The sequence below is a fragment of the Petaurus breviceps genome, unplaced genomic scaffold (genome assembly GCF_028583685.1).
Source record: "Petaurus breviceps papuanus isolate PSGF00001 unplaced genomic scaffold, PetGlider_PUasm1.0 79, whole genome shotgun sequence".
NCBI classification, from domain to species: Eukaryota; Metazoa; Chordata; class Mammalia; order Diprotodontia; family Petauridae; genus Petaurus; species Petaurus breviceps.
The window spans coordinates 23,425,261-23,445,213 of record NW_027186523.1 but is presented as its reverse complement, the minus strand read 5'-3'; the positions used below and the strand labels follow the sequence as shown (position 1 = coordinate 23,445,213).

The 19,953-nt window shown below is 34.2% G+C and overlaps 1 protein-coding gene and 1 long non-coding RNA gene across 2 annotated transcripts in view; both read right to left on the bottom strand.

Moving 5' to 3' along the window:
* The window catches only part of LOC138175716 (semaphorin-3E-like), a 347,967-nt gene that overhangs the window by 234,877 nt on the left and 93,137 nt on the right, over positions 1–19,953 (bottom strand). The window lies entirely within an intron of this gene.
* On the bottom strand, positions 16,038–16,608 carry LOC138175763 (uncharacterized). The gene is made up of 2 exons (XR_011172081.1): positions 16,453–16,608; positions 16,038–16,402 (listed from the first exon to the last, which is right to left on the bottom strand). It is a non-coding gene; the product is annotated as an uncharacterized lncRNA (long non-coding RNA).

Sequence of the window (19,953 nt, the reverse complement as noted above, 5' to 3'; positions counted from 1 at the left end):
CCAAAAATTCTTTAAGAGATACAATAGAATTAATCTCATATCTTCTGATTTTCTAGGTCTATTTCTTCTCAATCATTTATTTTATGAAGAATTTTGGGATTGCAATCCACAGACAAGACCTATCTCCACTAAGAAACTAAGTAAATAGCTACTTATTTCACATTCAGCTATTCCAGAACTTTGCATTTGCCTCCCAAACATTACCCTTATTTTTGATTTGGGTCATAAGTTTTTGTCAGTAATTCTGGCTACCATCTGTTCATAACTGACAGTCTAATCTGCCTGACCACTTTGTTTCTCTCATTGTCAAGTACATTAGCCTGGGAATCAGGGCCGAGTACCCTTGAGAAATCCTCCCTTTGCAAAAGTTCAACTCTAACTTGTCTGTCTAGACTATCAGGCTGCTTTCTCTTTCTCTACCACTGACAAGCCCTTTTTATCATCTTTTTCTCTAGGGAGCTGGTCAATGAAGTGTGTTAGGTCAGGCTTTAAAATTTTCCCAGGTAAAGAGTGGAAGTACTCATGTTACCTAAATTAAAACACTTTTAAAATTGCAATGGAAATTTTGTGCCAAAATGATCTGTGTTTTGGGGGAAGAATTGATTTGACAAATTAATATGTTGGATCTGTTATAGTATCACTCAGACATTTAAAGTGGCTAATAAAGCCCAAACCTTAGCTCCCAATGTAATCAGGACAGTCTGATTTAATACTAAGTAGCACAACCAATATTAGCATCACTGACATTAACTGCATTAACCAGTCATAATGCTAATGCTGCCTTAAAAATTGAAGGACACTTTAACTTATGAAAAAAAGATGACTACAGAAGTTTAATAATTCATATCTGGGGATTATAAATTGATTTTTTAAACATCTGGCAGTCTAGCATACTCTAAAGGATAATACTACAGAATTATCCATCAATTTAAAGTTCTGGCATCTCTCCATTGGAAGTCAATATTAGATTAAAAACCATCAAAGAAGGTTTTTTTTTTTTTAATAACACTACATTTAACTTGGATCATTTCTTTTCTGCTGAGTCATGAATTAAGCTTTCTTGACCTTCATTTAAAGTTTGAGATTATGTACTGTGGCAATTATTCAGCACATAAATGGATGAGCTTTGCTTTCAAAATATGAATGGTTCAAGGGAAGAGAGAGAAACACTCAGCCAAGATCTCCCAATATTACCTTCCAAACAACTTTATAATAATGCCTCAAATTTAATTCTGGAATGACAAAGATAACAAAAGGTTAGGGTGAGACATTCTTCCAGCCCAAGAAACATAGGAGATTGGAAAGAGAGATCTATGGCATGGGGGAAGAAGCTGGCTCAGAGTCCATGTGGATAAAATATCAATGGTGACAGAAGCAGAAGCAGTTTCTGGAACTATCAAGACAAAGATGGTAAGAGGACACAGTGACTGATCAGAAAGAGATTGCAGGAACTAACACTGGAAGAGGGACCAGACACTGTTTGGTAATTCCATTGCTTATATACAATTCCAGGTCACAGTTGAAGGGTAGAGAGAAACACTATCAGTCAAGAAGGAATGGAAACCCTGAGGGGTAATAACACTTCTGGCCCCAAGGGATCAGGAACCCTATAGAATAGTATCATTTCCAGTCCTAAAGGAGGAGGAGCCCTGAGGAGCAGTATTAATTGCAATTGCAAGGAATTAGGGGCCCTGGCTGTTTAAGGATCAAAACACAAAACAACGGAGGAGTGACCATATGACTCCTCAGATCACATTACTTTGAAAACACCCAAAATTTCCAAACCCTCAGAACCAGCTCTGAAAATAGCAGTGCAGAGAAGTCTGAAGCTTGAGACAGAGCTCCCCCCCTCCCACTCTCCAACACTGGGAAGAGAACCCAACATTAATATAAAGTTCCAAATGAAGAAAGGTTGGGAAAATGATCAAACAACAACAACAAAATGACCATAAAAAGGTACTAGGGTGCCAGGGAAAAAGCAAGACACAAATTGAGAAACTCAGACATAACATAATATAGTCAAAACAGCTAAAAGAAAAATTTCCAAAGGCATAAAAAGTGAACAGGACACAAGCCCAGCAAGAATTCCTGGAAGAACTAAAAAAAATATATTTTAAAATCAAGTAAGAAGGCCAAAGGAAAAAATTAGGCAAAGAAATGAAAGCAAAGGAAGAAAATTATGAAAAAACTATTAACAGCTTGATAAAAGAGGCACAAAAAATACTGAATAACACCTTAAAAAAAGAATTGGTGTAATGGCAAAAGGGATAACAAAAACTCACTGATTAAAATAATTCCATAAAAATTAGAATTGGGAATGTGGAAGCTAATACCTCCATAAGATACCAAAGTCAAAAGAATAAAAAAAGAGAAGAAAATGTGAAATATCTCACTGGAAAAACTACTGATATGGAAAACAGAGCAAGAGGAGATAATTTAAGAATTATTGGACTATCTGAAAACCATGATAAAAAAAGGACCTACACATAACATTTTTAAAAATTATCAAGAAAACTGACTTGATATCCTAGAAGCAGAGGATAAAACAGAAATTGAAAGAAGCCACTGATCCCTCTGTGAAAGAGATCCAAAATTTAAAAAAATAAAAAACCTCCCAAGAATATTTATAGCCAAATTCCAGAGTTCTCAGGTCAAAGAGAAAATACTTCAAGCAACAAGAAAGAAACCATTCAAATATCATGGCGGCATAGTCAGGATTGCACAAGATTTAGCAGCTACCATACTAAAGGATCAGAGGGCTTGAAATATGATATTACAGAAGGCAAAAGAGCTGGGATTACAACCAAGAATTGCCTACTCTTCAAAACTGAATATTATCCTTCAGGGGAAAAAAATGGATATTTAAATAGAAAACTTTCAAGCTTTCCTGATGAAAAGACCACAATTGAATAGAAAATCTGACTTTTCAACAAAGACCAAAGAGAAGTATAAAAAGGTAAACATCAAAGATAAATAATAAGGAACCCAATAAGGGTTTTGGGGTAAGAGCTCAACATTTGACAAAAAATAGCTGGGAAAACTGGAAAGCAATAGGCATCAACCAACATCCCATGCAAGTTTATATATATAAAACACCCCATGCATATACCAAAATAAACCAAAATGGAGAAGTGATCTAGACATACCATAAATAAATTAGGGGAGCATGGAAAAAATGTACCTATCAGAACTATGGATAATGAAAGAGTTTATGTCAAACAAGAGATAAAGGAGATTAGAGGAAGTAAAACCTATAATTTTGATTACATGAAATGAAAAATACTTTTCCACAAAGCCAATGCAGTCAAAATTAGAAGGAAAACAGGGAACTAAGAAAATTATTTTTGCAGCAAGTTTATCTGCAAAAGACCTCATTTTCAAATAGGAAACTGTGACAAATTTATAAAATCTATAAAAATAGATATATAAAAATAAGAGCCAATTCTTCTGTTGATAAATGGTCAAATGATATGAACAGGCGATTTTTAGAAAGAAAAATCAAAGTTATCGTTATGAAAAAATGCTCTAAATCATTGTTGATTAGAGAAATGCTAATTAAAACAACTCTGAGATACCAGCTTACACTTATCGTGTTGGCTAGCATAACACAAAAGGAAAATGACAAATGCTAGAGGTGATGTGGAAACAATTGGGATACTGTTGACATAGTTGTGAACTAGTCCAACTATTCTGGAAAACAATTTAAAACTCTGCCCAAAGGGTTATAAAACGGTGCATACTCTTTGACCCAGCAATATTATTACTAGGTCTGTATCCCAAAGAGATCATAGTAAAGGGAAAAGGACCTATTTATGGCAGCTCTTTTTGTAATTCAAAGAACTGGAAATTGGGAGATGCCCAATTGGGAAATGGCTGAATAAGTTATGATATATGATTGTGATGGAATAAAATTGTACTATAAGACATGACAAACAGGATGACTTCAGAAAAAAGACTGGGAAGTCTTATATGAAACTTATGCAAAGTGAAGTGAGTAAAACCAAGAGAACATTGAACACAGTAACAGCAATATTGTAAGAATGATTAACTGGGAAAGACTTAACTACTCTGATCAAGACAACGATCAAAAACAATTCCAAAGGACCTAAGGTGAAAAATGCTACATACCTCCACAGAGAGAAGTAATGAACTCTGAATGCAGATTGAAGCATACTTTTTAAACTTTATTTTTGTTGTTTTGTGTTTTAATATGAAAATATATTTTGCTTGATATATGTATAATCAAAATCAAATTGCTTGTTTTTTCAAGAACAGGTGAGCAGCTACAGGGAGGGAGAGAATTTGGAACTCAATTTTTTTTAAATTACTACTGATTTTTTAAAATAAGTAATAGGGAAATATTTAGCAAAATAAATAAAAATAATTCTTAAAAATCATTAAATGTTGTGATGCCAGAAATTTGTTCTTCTAGATATTTGAAGCTTTTAGCTCAAGGCATATTGGGTTTCATTGAACAGCAAGCAGATTAGGTGCTGGGTAGAACCCTTTTCCACACAATCTGAAGGTAGAAAATGACCTTTGTATCTAAACTCATACTAGGGATTTTATGTGCATAAGGTATGCACCATAATTTAAACCCAAAACAACATAAGGTACCTCCCAGGGGTTAGGGGGAAGATATCAGAAAGCACAGGAAAACAGCAAAAATTTACTTTTGAGAAGACTGAAATGCAAAGAGAATAGTTATGGTCAGAGAAGACTTTACTTCAAAGTTAGCTATATTAATTAATTGTTTTTGTTGACTAGGTGTATATTTGCACAGTATGAAGTACTACATAGGCTAGTCTGGCTTCTAAATTTAGCATCAAGGGACAAAGCCCCATTCAATCTAACCTACTTAGGATTACCATGAAATGTATCAGTAAAAGATCTTGTGTATTACTACAATGATAGTCATAGTAACAGCACCCACAAAACCCCAAAGCTTAAACATGTAAGAATAAAAGCAAAACCTGGAGTGGTTTATAGAAAAAAGGAGCATCTGCCTAAACCCATTCCTTGGACTCAACAGACATTAGCAATAGATGCAACAGTACTTTGTGGTTCTGGGGAACCCAAGGCCCTGGAGCTAGTAATATTTACCAGGAGTAACTCAGTTAAAGTACACAAGGATAGAGCACTATGGCCTTGATGCCAACAATGGCATTTGAAAATGTTGGAAATAATGATTACTCACGTGAGATAAAAGGGAAAACTCAGATTTTTTTTTTTCTTTCCTCACATTCTTGATTTCATCCATTGACTACTAACATCAGCAACTCTCCACAAGCTATAGGGATTGTTTCTGCCAGTCAGTCAGATACTAGCCCTTGTATTAAAACCATTTCAGTGGGTAATAAACAGGACTAGCCTTAGATAGCATTATCAAGTAGGTGAAGTTTGTCTTCCCCTAGTAATTTACCCTTGATTAATCAATGCTCTCAAATTTTCCCACTCATTTCTCCTGTCAAGTTTTAGAAAGGGGAAGTTGAAAGATTACTGGAACTTGTTCGAAAGACTTTTTAAGTTCCCACTCTGTTACTTTCTACCTAGGTGAACTTAGACAAATCCCATCAACTCTCAGGGTCTCTTTTTCCTCATCCATAAAATGAGGGATTTGGCCTAAATGTTCTCAAAATTCCATTCTGGTTGTAAATTTCATTAACTGCTCATATATTTCATTCATGCTAAGGTGTAAATGGTTGGTGACTTTAATTGCTATTCCTCTCAGGGATATTTACACTTAAAAGGCATAAAATCTTTGAGGGAAAGGGATAAAACTCTAATTGTGGAATAAGAGAAATCAGCTAATGTGTTGGAGAAAAGACTGTAGGTTTATGTAGGTTTAGGAGCTTTCCCTGAAAACCTAGGATCAAATCTATTTTTGCTTCTTGGCACAAAGTCAGGCATATAGGTCTTGTCGCTGGTTGTTTATTGCCTTAAGTTTGTGAAGTAATGTCATCAAGTAAGTTTACAGGTTTTGAGCTGGAAAGGGACTTCTAGGCCACGTGAGGAAAGGGGCTTCTCAGACAGATTAAATGAATTATACAGGGTCAAACAGTCAGTATATGTTTGAGGCAGGTTTTGTACCTGGGGGCTTTTTGACTCGAAGTCCAGCACTATTTACTCCTCAAAGAACTGCCCTAACTTCAAATAACTGATAGTATAAGAATCCCTACCATAAATTACCCTTATCTATCAATATAATAATAAATTCAACCCTAAGCCTTCCCTTCTCTAACATGAAGAAAATGCTTTTAGGATGAACTTCCGGTGATCAGTTCTACTACTGGCTGTAGAAGCCAATATAGTATCCTGTACTGAAATTTAGCTTGCCAAATAACGAGAAGAATCAATCAATGTAGTGTGGCCATCATTATGAGCAGAATACAGCCAGTTTGACCTTTGTTTCTTCTTCCACTTCAACCAGGTCACTGTCAGGTAGATGGAGCTTTCTTGTCCGTAAAGAATATAAATCAGTCATGAGCCTCCTATGGTGTAGAGTTATTTGAATATACAGTATTAGCAAGAAATCAGAGGATAAACGGTATTAAACATTTGCCTGAAATGTCCCTTTTATCAAAAGCAGCTGGGGCCATATTCCAATCTTATGTGTACAGACAGAGCTAAATAACAGCTGTCAAACTCCCTAGCATTGTACATAGAAAGAAATATAGTAACTGTAACATAATACTGACTTAAAATATTACATCTCAGTAGGAACTGTCCTTGTTCTCTCTTAAAATACATTGTATTATAAAAGCCTTTACCAGACTTCTAACCCCTGCTACAAAAATCAATTGGTAAGGAAAGCATCATCTGGAAGGACTATTAAGCAAGTTATTTTTCTTTAACTTTCAAATGCTACAGAAATCTTTTACATTCCTAGGACTGCCTGCTTTAGGTATTTCTAGGCCAGTGTTCTCAAAAATGAAGTCAAGATAGCATTTTTATTACAGTTCTTTATATTTTTTGCTGCAACATCTGGATTTCTATTAAAGCTTTTTGTACCTATTAAATAGTTGTGACTAGAAATAAAAAACAGAAGCATTTAATAACAAACTTTCAGTAATTTCCAATTACCAAAGAGGAACTATAAATTTAACATTTTCCTGAAAATAGATAATAAAAATGAGAATGAAGATTAATATAAAACACATATACATAAATGGATAAAAACAGAGATGAAAAGATTTATGCAATACATGTTTAAATGAATTTTTTACTCTTTTAACATTTGTATGTTCAAAATGGGCACCATTTACATTTTTTAATCCTTGCATTGCTCAGATACATATGCATTATAAATAAATTACTGGTAGCTAGATACACAGTGGATAGAGCTCAGGGCTGGGAGTCAAGAAGACTAGAGTTCAAATCTGTCCTCAGTCACTAGCTGTATGACCCAGACCCTTAACCTCTGTTTCCCTCAAGTTTCATCATCTGTGAGATGGGGATAATAACAGCACTTATTTCACAGGGTTGTTGTACCTTGAAATGAGATAATAATAGTAAAACAGTGAACACAGTGCCTGGAATATAATAAACATTATGTATGTATGTGTATATATATATATATATGTTTATATATATGTCAACTATTATTATAATTAAGAAATGAATGAACCATAGAGCTAGAAAAGACCTTTTAATAGCAATACTATATCGCACATTAATAGCACTTTATCATTAATAAAGCACTTTGCCTTGCAGATGGATGAAGTAGAATATTTGTATTTATTATATAAGAAATATTGTTACTTATTATATGATAAATATTATTTATCATATAATAAATGTTATATTATAATTATATAGTAGATTATATTGATTATTATATAGATTATATTATTAATCAAATATTATTGAATATTTATAGATAAGAAAAAAGAGGCTCACAAAGCTTAAATGTCCTATTTCTGGTAACCTAAAAGTTTTCTAGGAAGTTCCTGAGCTGAGATGTTGAAGATAAGTCTCCTAACTCCATGTTCACATTATGTTTTACTAAGTTCAAAAGATGTTCTGAAGGCAAGTGAATGTCTGAACTTTTCCAGGACAAACAATGCTCCTCCTGAAGATTTTTCCATAGGGCAGATTCTATGACTTCCTTATCAAGAGCACCGCAATGTTTTGGCCACCCTGCAGTGAGGACATTCTTCCTAATGTCCAAACACCATCTCTTATTTTTAAAAAATTGCATTTATTCTTTTGTGCTTCTCCATGAAAATGAATAACTGATAATCTCTGTCATTTAAAAAACAAAAAAGTTCATGTACTTTCATGTATTCTATATGCAAATTCCATTTTATCTTTTCTCTAGGTCAGCAGTCAGCAGTTATTAAAGTATGGTCTGGGGACCTCTGGGCAACTAGGTGGTACAGTGGATAGACTGCTGGGCCTGAAATCAGAAAGACTCATTCCTGAGTTAAAATCCTGCTTCAGACACTTGCTAGCTGTGTGATCCTAAGCAAGTCACTTAACTCTGTTTGCCTCAATTTCCTCAACAGTAAAATGAGCTGGAGAAGAAAATGGCAAACCATCCCAGTATCTTCACCAAGAAAATTCCCAAAAAGCACCATGAAACATCAGACACAACTAGACAACAACAACACTAGAGACTTTCAAAATCTCTTTTGGGGGCTCTACTATATCAAGACTACTTTCATGATAACAGTATAATTAATTTAAATATGGTAAATATCCATAAACATAACCAACATAAATAAAAGCTCTTTGAGGGGTGCTCAATAATTTTTAAAATTTTTAAATAAGTAAAGGAGTTCTGAGCCCAAAAGCTTAAGAACTGCTATTCTAGGTTATCAATTCCTTTTGCCTCTCCTCATAGGATCAGTCATTACTTTTTTAAATCTCTGAATTCTCTGTAATTTCTCCAGATCTTTTTGCAAACACTGAATCAAGCTACAATAATGCTCCAATAAATATAAGCTAGAATGAGCATTACTTCCTAGGTTTGGCATATCACAACTATGATATTGACTTTCTCACATCATTGCTATATTTCTGACTTTATCAAATAGCTGACCATAAGCTTTGTGCTTTCTCTTTTATACTTACACACAGCCTTTATGCATTCTATATTTGTAGTTTTCATCTGTTAGTCCCTCAATATATTACTGTAAAATTGCCTCTAGTGAAATTCATCTTGTTTTAGTAGAAGTACTTTTCCAATTTGTCCCAGGTTGTTTTAAATTGTATTATTTTTTTCCCAGAACACTAGCAACCACAAGTAATTTATTATTTGAAAGTCTGATTGCCACATTCTCAGTTCATTTATCTAAGACATGAATAAAGATATTATAAAGAATATGCCAGAAATAAACCCAATGGGATACTTATGGCAAAGTCACTGATAGCTAATGATACTTCGGGTTTAGTTTTCACACCAGTTGACCTATGTGGTGGAGGTCAATATTATACATCTGTAGTTTGTCAAACATGTATGTTACTTCCTTCTGATCTCTATGTCTGATATCCAATCACAGAAGGAAATTAAATTTGTCTAGCATTTTTTCTTCTAAGCAAAGTCCAAAAATTCTATTGGGTTTTATTCTTCCATTCTTCTAAAGTCATGTGTGATCATCCTGAGCTTCCTAAGCAAAGTAGAACAAGGATATTTTAAACAGACAAAATGGGGTTGAACATGTTGTTTACAAGCCTCTTTGCCCCAAAGTATAAATATGATCATCAAAATAAAAGGTCCAAGTAATTAAAGTTTGGCTTCCTACTCTATCAGACATAGGAGATAAGAAAGACATTACAAATTCAGACTCACAAAAACATGTGTTAAACATCAGCTGTCTATGGCATCCTCATCAATTTTGTTTCTGATAATAAAAAAAATGTTTTATTTCTGATTAAGGTATCATATAAAAAAATATTTTCACCAACTTTGATAGACTGGACTCTTCTCAGCAATGCAGGGTTGTAAGTCAACCCCAAAAGACTCATGGTGGAGAGAGATGTCTACATCCAGAGAGAGAACTAGAAAGAACTGAGTTTGAATCCAGATTGAAGCAAACTACCTGATCTTTTTCTTTTTCTTGTTTGGTTTTGTTTCCTTTTTCCCATTGTTCATTACATCGGATACAATCCTTCTTTATAACCTGACTAATGTCTAATGTGAAAGTATTTGCAGATCCTATACTTGACTGTATACTGTCATGGGGGGTGGGGAGGGAGAGAAAATTTGAAACTCAAGGAATTGTGGAACTGAATCTTGTAAACTAAAAGTAAACAAACAAATTAATAAAGACCAAAAAATAAAATAAAAATTCAAGAATTTGGTTATGATTGAAACTTACCTACAACAAACATAAAAGCTAAATGAAAACATCATTCTTTTAGCTAATTTATGGCCTAAGGATCTGATGATGTTTGTTTCTTGAATTTAATTTACTGGATTATACTAAAGGAAGATACCATTACTTTAACAGTTTGTGAACTAAGCAAGAAAAACAGAGTAGCCAAAAATACATAGCAATTTAAATTAGAATTTTTTGGTTTAGTATCACCCATCCCTTAAAATAATGTGACAAAATGTAAAGCGCACCAGATTTGGAATCAAATTACCTGGGTAATTTGGTACTAGCCCTGCTACTTGGTTATCATGTACAAATGACATACTTGTTTAGGGAAACGGTGGTCCAGAGAGATCTGTAAAGTGAAATTTGAACTAAGTTCCCTTATAGTACTAGATATTCCCTTATAGTACTAGATATTATAAAAATACTTGACTTCCGTATCATGAGCAGCTATGAAAGTAAGCCACAGGAAAGGGAAAGAGAAAGAGGAGCATAGAGGAAGTTAAAATGAGTAAGAGAGAAGAAAAAACAAAAGATGGGGGAATAAGAGTCAGAAAAAGAGTTACATGAAGAGGGAAAGGACTGGGTTGGCCAAGATAAAGAAAGAGCAACTGTAAAAGAAAGATACAGTTGCTGCTATGGTTAATATAAGGGCGAAAAAAAAAAAAACCCTTTGGGCTTACAACTTGTTTATTTGGATTGTGTGTTTTGTAGTAAGTTACTACTGTACTTACTCATGTTTACCTTTCATTGACCTCTTTTGAAATATTAGATTTATTAGATTAACTCACTTGAAGCTTTACAATTGTTCTTCAACATTTCGAACCTCTCTTGTGAATGGGGGTATCCATGGAAATAAGAAGGTAGGAATTATTCCCTTGGTGGGATCTAGAGGTGATCAGATGACAAGATTCATAGCTTGAAGAAATCTAATGGTTGGCTAAGGCAAGATTTAGAGTTATATATCTCTGGGCATAATTTATTTAGGTTTTCTTTTTAAAAAAATACATATGTATTAGTATCTATATAAGTAGAATATCTCCCAGTATTCCTCCTCTTTACCTGCCAGATAGCCACCCCATATAAGAGATAACATTTTTAAAGGAAAAATCAAGAGGAAAAAGAAATCAGGAAAATCAAACAATCTATCAAAAAAAGTGAAAATACATGTAATGTATCACACCTGTGGATCTCTTCTAAGATGTTTCTTACTAAAGGAGCTACAAAAAAACAGTAGTTTTTTTTTTTTTATCATATCACATTTCTTATTTTCTCAATTTATCCACTAAAATCTCATTTTTTCAATACTTATATAATTTGATAAACTAATGGTATTTCTAATTCTCACCAGCTTTTGAAAATTCAAGAATTATTCAAGCAAAATTGAATTTTTGGAAAAAATGAGCAATTTTTTTCACTTTTATTTTTTTTTCATTCCTTGGGTTCATAATTATCTGACCTAGCAACAAGAAAGTCAAACATTATTGATAATTAAAAGATTATAGCAAACTGTGGGCCACTTTTACTCAGATAAGCTTTTGCTTTGATTCTTTGCCTGCTGAATCACAGGGAAAAGGCTATAATTTTAATAAAGTATTCTCTTGCTTTTAACGTAGAAAACACCAATTTAAAGCCCCTCCGTGGAATAGCAGTCATACTTACCATGACCTTTGTAGAATGACTTCATCAAGCTCATAAATAACCAATTAAACTGAGCTCTTTACAATTTGGTGAAAAAGATATTATTTCCATTCAAATAGGCAAGCCCTTGGAGCTGTAATAACAACTGAACTGCACAGCCCCAAAGTGTGTATTGGTCAAATTATTCCCCAGAGGAGCCTGAGGTGCATGTCAATTTTATATTAATACTGGAGAAGTGTGAGGCTGTAAACTATGTTTACTTGAGTTCTCTTTGAAACGATTATGTTTTCTTTCTGTGCAACAAAAATATATTTATTTTATCTTCATATTAATGACAATCAACTAATATTTTCTTTTCTAATACTGTGATTTCCTATTAGTGTATCACAGAATCACAGAAATTTGAAGTTAGAAAGGAACTCTGTAGTAATCTAGTCCCTTCAACATCAAGCAAAATCCCAGCTATAATACACTGGTAAAACAATCATCCAGGCTCTATTCCAAGACCTCCAACTTTCAATGCACTACTTCTTTTCTCCTAAACATACTTGATGACTTCATTCATCTTGGTAGCTTCCAACAAGGTACTTCTTTTACTAAAAGAGAAGAACACCTACTCTGCAACTTATATTCATAAATAGTAACCTAGACTACGGATTCCAGTATGCATTAAAGGAGGGAACTGAATTCAAGTATTCCTGATTCTGTGGCTATGTAAAGTATGTATCCACTATGTCATGCTGCCCTTCAATACCCTCAGCCTCTAAGTACACAATTTCATGACGAACTTTCTTTGTTCAAAGAAATGCATCATTTAAAGATTGATTCTATGGTTGTGGAAGCATTTCCAAACTCAACTCGGGCTTATATTAGGAGGTTAAACATACTGGGGCTATCTGAAGACCTTCTAACCTGCTGAAATTTGCCAGTCTGTTGCATTATTTCTGAAAACTCAATCTACTGCAAATGACTATGTAGGACTTTAAGGGAAACATTATGTTTCAGAAGCTGCACTATGGACAATTCCAGCTAATAAATTCCATGGAAAGAGTTTTTAGTCAGGAGTGAATTTGTCCCTGAATGGTGGGTGGATAGATTTCAGGGTATCTGTGAATTTGGATTGGAAAAAAATATCTTAATTTTCACTAATATTCAGTTATAATTGTAGGTAACGAGGCATTTTGAGAAGGGGTCCATATGCTTTATCAGCCTGCAAAAGAGGGTAAATGACACAATAAAAGTGAAGAACTACTGCTTCATAGAGTAAAACCTTGGGTGCATTCTTCTATCTATCTTTTTACACTTTTTTGCAATATTTTTTGGCTGGTTTTCCATTCATGTGAAACAAAGCTTACATAGGTCATAGGATTATAGCTATAAAGTTGAAAGAGATCTCAAAAGTCATTTAACATAACCCTCTTATTTTAAAAAATGAGGAAACTGAGGCCCAGGGAGATTAAGTGACTTGCCAAACTCATACAAGTAATAACTCACAGAAATGCTATTCAAGCCTAGATTGTCTTATTGAAAATCAGGTGGGGTTTTTTTTTTTTTGGTTTATTTTCCCATTGTACCATAAAGTTAGAGCATTTGGCTATGTCAGCTTTGTAACTTTATTACTTTAACGAAAGAAGGTGGGAGGAAAGTTTTGCATATTTTCCAATGATCTTGTATTGTTTAAGTTTAAAATACTTCTGGCTGTTCTAATCTACTTTTAGTGACCAGATTTCAAGAGGAATTTTTGGTGATTTTAAAAAGAAAGAAAACTACAAGAGCAATTCTCGTGTCATCAGCACACATGATTTCAGATATAAAAAGAGGGGTCCATTCAGCACAAGGGCGAATATTCCAAAAAAGTGTTCTAACTAGGCAGCTGATTTGCATCTTTATGAAGTTTCCCAGTCAATTTCTCACACTTTGGGATCTATTAGCAAAGTGATTATTGGAACAAATTATTTGGGACATTTTTAGTAATACAATAAAAAATCTGTAAATAAAGAACCTTTATGGAAATTTGAAGAAGGAAAAAATAAAGTAACTGATATGATAATGCTGAAAACAAACACAGATGAGATAAATTAGAGCATAGCCATTCACTTTACAACAATATTCTATAGCAGATTCCTTTTAGAAAGAATGTTTAAGGATGAACCTTCAAGAGGTAAAGTGACTACAACACCATGACTGAGAAACCTCATTAATGAAATGTGGATGAGGAGACCTGAAAACTAAAGAATAAATGTCATTATCTCAAAAATATCCCATGAAAAGAATATTTTCCACCTTAAAGCAACCACTTGTGACTAAATGAAATCATAGGGGAAAAGACACAAGCAAGGCCAAGATTGGCATACGAATGAACCTGCACAGCAACTATTCATGGAGCTGTTATTTTTGAGAATTTTCTATAAAGAAGAAAGTCAAACAAGCAAGCTTACCTCAGCAGGCAAAAGTGTTCTCTTGATTACAGAACAAAAATTTTACAGTGAAAATGGGAAGAAGAAAATTTATGAGTTTGCTTTTCTCCATTATAGCACATGTAGAGCTATAGTCATTTCCTTGGGGTTGGCAGCCTTGGAAGTCTTTACATAAAGGGATGTTTGGAGTCAGCTATCCAGGAAATGAAATGCCTGACATTTTTCCTTGGGCTTTGGTTCTTTAGTGAACTTCCAATTATCTGCAAAAGAGCAACTTCAGAAAGAAAGATGTTCTCATGTAGTTTTACCACTTCTTTGACCCTGATATCTTCTTGTTGGAAGAAAGAGCTTTTTTTTTTTTTTGTAAAGTTCAACAGTGCCAAGAAGAAGATGGAAGAAAGTCAAGTAACTCTAGTAATCCATAAAATACATACTCAGCCTCTACAAGACTAAGAATAGGATATATTTCATATTCTTCTTCAACATGTTTGCTATGCAAACACTGTCTTTCGTCAACACATAAATTGCATTATGGTCAATCCATTTGTAATAGACTTTAGCATTGAACATCTTTATAAAAACTGAAATTTGAAGTAAATATTTTATTTCTTTAAATAAGAATACTTTATCTTAGTAATATTTACATCATACAACTTCAAGAACTGGGAATTTTTTAGTGTTGTTGTATGCTAAAAATATATTTTTCACCTTCACATCCTATCCTAAATGTTATCTACATCAATTTATTTTTAAACTACCTCACACCCTTCAGAAATAACAAATGCTATAAGGGATGAGGGAAAATAGGTACACTGATAAATTTCTGGTGTTGTTATCTGGTCCAGCTATTCTTGAGAACAATTTGAAACAATACCCAAAGGGCTATAAAACCATGCATACCTTTTGACTCAATAATAGCACTACTAGGTCTGTTTCACAAAGATATCAAAGAAAAATGAAAAGGACCCACATTCACAAAAATATTTATAGCAGCTCTTTTGTGGTGGCAAAGAATTGGAAATTGAAATTATACTCTTCAGTCAGGGAATGGATGAACAAGGTGTGACAAAGGATGGTGATAGAGTACTAATGAACTATCTGAAATGATGAGGGAGATGGTTTCAGAAAAAAACATGGAAAGACCTATATGAACTGATGCAAAGCAAAGTGAGCAGACTCAGGAGATCATTGTATATTTTAACAGTAATATTGTAATTGTAATGCCAATCAACTGTGAAAGACTATAATGGGAATGGGAATTTGAAGATCTTTCCTGCCCCTTAATAAGCCTATGGGGGAATTTGCAGATCTTTTCTGCTTTGAAAGTAAATTTGGCCCCCTAATAGCATGAATGTAGTTACATGGAGCCTATGATGGGAGGAGTTTACTTAAGGGTGGAGCAGAGCCCACAGGAAGCTCCCTTGCTTTGAAGTTACACTCTGCCCTCTAATAGGCTGAATGTAGCCTGTGGTGGGAGGAGTTTGCTCAAGGGTAAAGCAGAGTCACAGGAACCTGGGAGCCAGAGCTAGCAAGATGGTGGGAAAGTGAGGAGGTCAGGCAAGGAGATAAAGAGGTTTGTGAGTAAGTACTGATCTTGTTTAGCTTTGTGGGAAGAATGAATGATGGCATGGCTCTCTGTGTAGTTATGGCTTGTACATTTCTTTTTTTTTTTTTAGTTTAATGTATTTTAATAGCAAACTTACAGGAACAGCACAGAAGACAGACATTAAAAACATGTACTTGCATGTAGGACAACTCAGTTAGAAAAGTATAGTGAATGGGATGGAATCTACTGTATGATAATAATGCTACAAACACCATTTAGTTGCCGTCAATAAGAAATTTACTTTTTAAAAAAATCCAAATGCTGGCATTGTCCAGAAAAATTTAACAGGTTTATTTATAATTGTTATAAAGTTGAATTGTTGAAACTTGTTCACGGAAACATTTTTTTGACCGCATTAATGCTTTATGTCCTCGCATTTATATTCAAAATTCACACATAAATGAAAATGATAAAAACTTGCCAATACCTGATTCTATCCCCTATTTTCCCATTCGCAATCATATACGTAGGTACCTTTTGACCCCATGGGAAAAAATACCTAACGTTCAGAACTACCAATAACAGGAAGAAGAGATTTTTTTCTGTTTTGAGAATGAAGAATGTTTCCCATCATAGTGGAGTTTAAGCACGTTCTCCATGTATGCGGCATGCTAGCTGGATATCTTTTGGCATGATTGTGACACGTTTGGCGTGGATAGCACATAGGTTGGTGTCCTCAAACAGGCCATCCAGATAGGCTTCACTTGCCTCCTGCAAAGCACCAATTGTTGCACTCTGGAAGCGCAGATCTGTTTTGAAGTCCTGGGCAATTTCATGCACCAGACGCTGGAAGGGAAGTTTACGAATCAGAAGTTCGGTGGACTTCTGATAACGTCTGATTTCACAGAGAGCCACAGTACCCGGCCTGTAGCAATAAAGGTTTCTTGACCCCTCCAGTAGAGGGTGCACTATTGCGAGCGGCTTTTTGTAGCGGGTTGCTTCCTGGGGGCTTTACCACCGGTGGATTTACAGGCAGTTTGCTTAGTATGAGCCATGTTCCTGAAAACTTCTCCTTATACACTCCCCTTCTCTTTCGGCTTGAGCTTGGAGAGGAAGAGGCGGCCCTAGCGCTGGAGAGCTACGGCAGCAGCGGGGGGTCTGCTAACACCAGCTTGTACATTTCTTTACTATTATGATGGAATTGGCTTACTGGTTTGGGGATTCATTTTTCTGGTGTATAAATAAATGCTTCAGTTCTGTCCTCTATATGGAGAGTTTGTTATATTTTGTTATCAAATGTCATGTGATATTTATAGTCATGGTCTTTATCATGATCATGGGGTGCTGTAAACATTGCCCTGGTACTACAAAGACTTAGCTATTCTTAGAGAGACAATGATTCAAGAAAATTCCAAAGGAATCATGATGACAAATATTATTCATCTCCAGAGAAAAAAAAACTTATCAACTCTGAGTGCAAATTGATTATGAGCTATTCTCACATTTTTTTCTTCTTTTTAACATGGCTAATATGAATATATGTTTTGCACGATTTCACACATATAATTGATATCATATTGCTTGCCTCTCAGTGACTGTGGTAAAGCAAAAGGAAGGGAGAAAATTTGGAACTCAAAATTTAAAAAAAATTAACAATAAATAAACAAATTAAAACCAAAAAGAGAGAGATATGGGATAGGAACCTGGACTTTTTATTCTCTTCCTTTATATTTATCATAAAAGTATGAGAAGCCATAATACTTATCAAAGGCAAATTAATTGAACTAAATCACAATGAAAACACTATTTTTCTTTCTCTAGAATAGAGAACCTATAAGCTATCAGTGCTATGAGAAAATGTGTAATTTATTTTTGCCATAATGTGAAAAGCTAAATATTATTACACAATATCAAATATATACAAAAAACACATATAATAATCTGTGCTTCCTCTGTTAAATTTCAAGTAAGACTGCTTACAGAGAAAACATCCAGTCATGAATACTACAATTTTTCAAAATAAAATTTTTGATATGATAATAAAATGTTCAAATACCTCAAAGATTTCCCTTTCTTTCCAGATACAGTTTACTTTAAATGACTATTTTGTGCTAATACAGTCATTCTCATTAAGCATCTTATTCGCAACTATTAATATTCTTAAATGATAAAATTAATATCTTAATTAGATTGAGGAACCACTCAATGAAGAAAGGTACCTTAAAGTTTGATAAATCAAAGGACACATAATTTATAAATTGAAGTTCAAGAGCAAGTCTTTTTCTTCTACTCCTTTTCCAAAGAAGTTACCCTTTGCTACTATGCTGCATATGCAACTATGAGGAGAAAACCCACAGACAACATGTAGATATGACTGTAATAAAAAGCAGATGACTTCAGAAAATGTATATTATACCCAGATTTGATTAAATGTAGACATAACAAAGGAGAGCTTATAAAAATATTTGTCTTTTGGACTTCCAGCTTTCTAGGTACTAAAGTGACCCCCCCAAAAGTCACACTGGATGTATAGAAATGATTGGTGCCAATAATTGAATCTGTGAGGAAAACACGTAGGTCCAGTTTAAAACTCAGCATTTATAATGCAATACCATTTAAGTATGGCACCTGGACTTAAAAAAAAATGTGGTTTCATGCTACTTATAGAATATCATTTTCACAGACTCTCTATATTAGAAAACTGGATTGGGCAGATGGACTATATTTTTGGTTAGTTTTTTGTACAACTGGATTATGAGCTATTCTCACACAGAATGAATATTGATGAAAGTCTTGAAAGAAAATGGATTGGAATGAATTTTGCGATGGAAAAAAAGTCAGTCATTAATATTTCCTTATAATTATGAGTAATACAGACAATGAACATATATGGAGAGAACAAAATACCTTTTCAGCAGTCCCACAAAATTTCCTCTCCCTTTACAGTCAGTCTAAGGATTGAACAGGTAGATGGTGCAGCAGATTTGGTGTTAGGCATGGAATCAGGAGGATTCATCTTTGTAAGTTCAAATCCCACCTCAGACATTAGTACTTGTGTGACCCTGGGCCAAGTCACTTAACCCTATTTACTTCATATTCTTCCCAAGTAAAATGAGCTGGAGAAGGAAATAGCAAACCATTCCAGTATCTTTGCCAAGAAAACTCCAAATGGGGTTACAAAGGGATGTACATGACTGAAAATGACTGGACTACAGCAGCAAGGAATGTAATAGGCTAATTGAGTGAACTTTGTTTCCTGTTCACGTGTATCTTTATCACCTTTATTAATATTTCTGTATTGGAAGAAGCCAAAAGCTGATCCATACCCCTAAAGTACATTAAGGAACTTAGTATTAGGTACCCTATGTACCATTGTGAAAGAGGACTCAGATCGACAGAAATAATAGATTAGAGCTATGCTGAAATTTTGTTTTAGAGATTTTCCTATAGAAATGCAGGTAGGGATATTAAGAAGCCAGAGAAAAACTTGATTCTCATTCACAGGTCAGATACCCAGTCTAGATTTAGGTTTTTGGTTGCACTGGGGTCTAGCTGGAGAAAGTTCCTGATTTGTGAGGTATAGTACCATTATCAATAGAATTTTACAATACCACTGTAAACTTTTCCCAAGGAAATTACATAAGTAGTCCAACATCTTAAAAACGTACATGACAATAATGCATGTGGGTTTTTTTGGTCTATTTCCTTATTTGTTTCTCATTTGGAAATTTAATTTGAGAAAAAAATCTTCTCTTGTATCCACTACTCAACAAGTTGTGTGGTAGTTATTCAAATTCACTGGATTATAGATAACATAATATTTCAGATGCACTGGTATAAAAGCAGTATGATTCAACAAATGAATACATTAGCAAAGAAAAGTCAGGTAGTTGTCAAGAGTTAAAAGAAATGTGGTCATAGTTGTTATACCTATCTATATGATGAATTCCTTATTAGACAATGAAAACATCAGAATATAAGCAAGAACTCATGTCTCTTTTAGGTTATTTTCTAGGAGAAGGAGGAA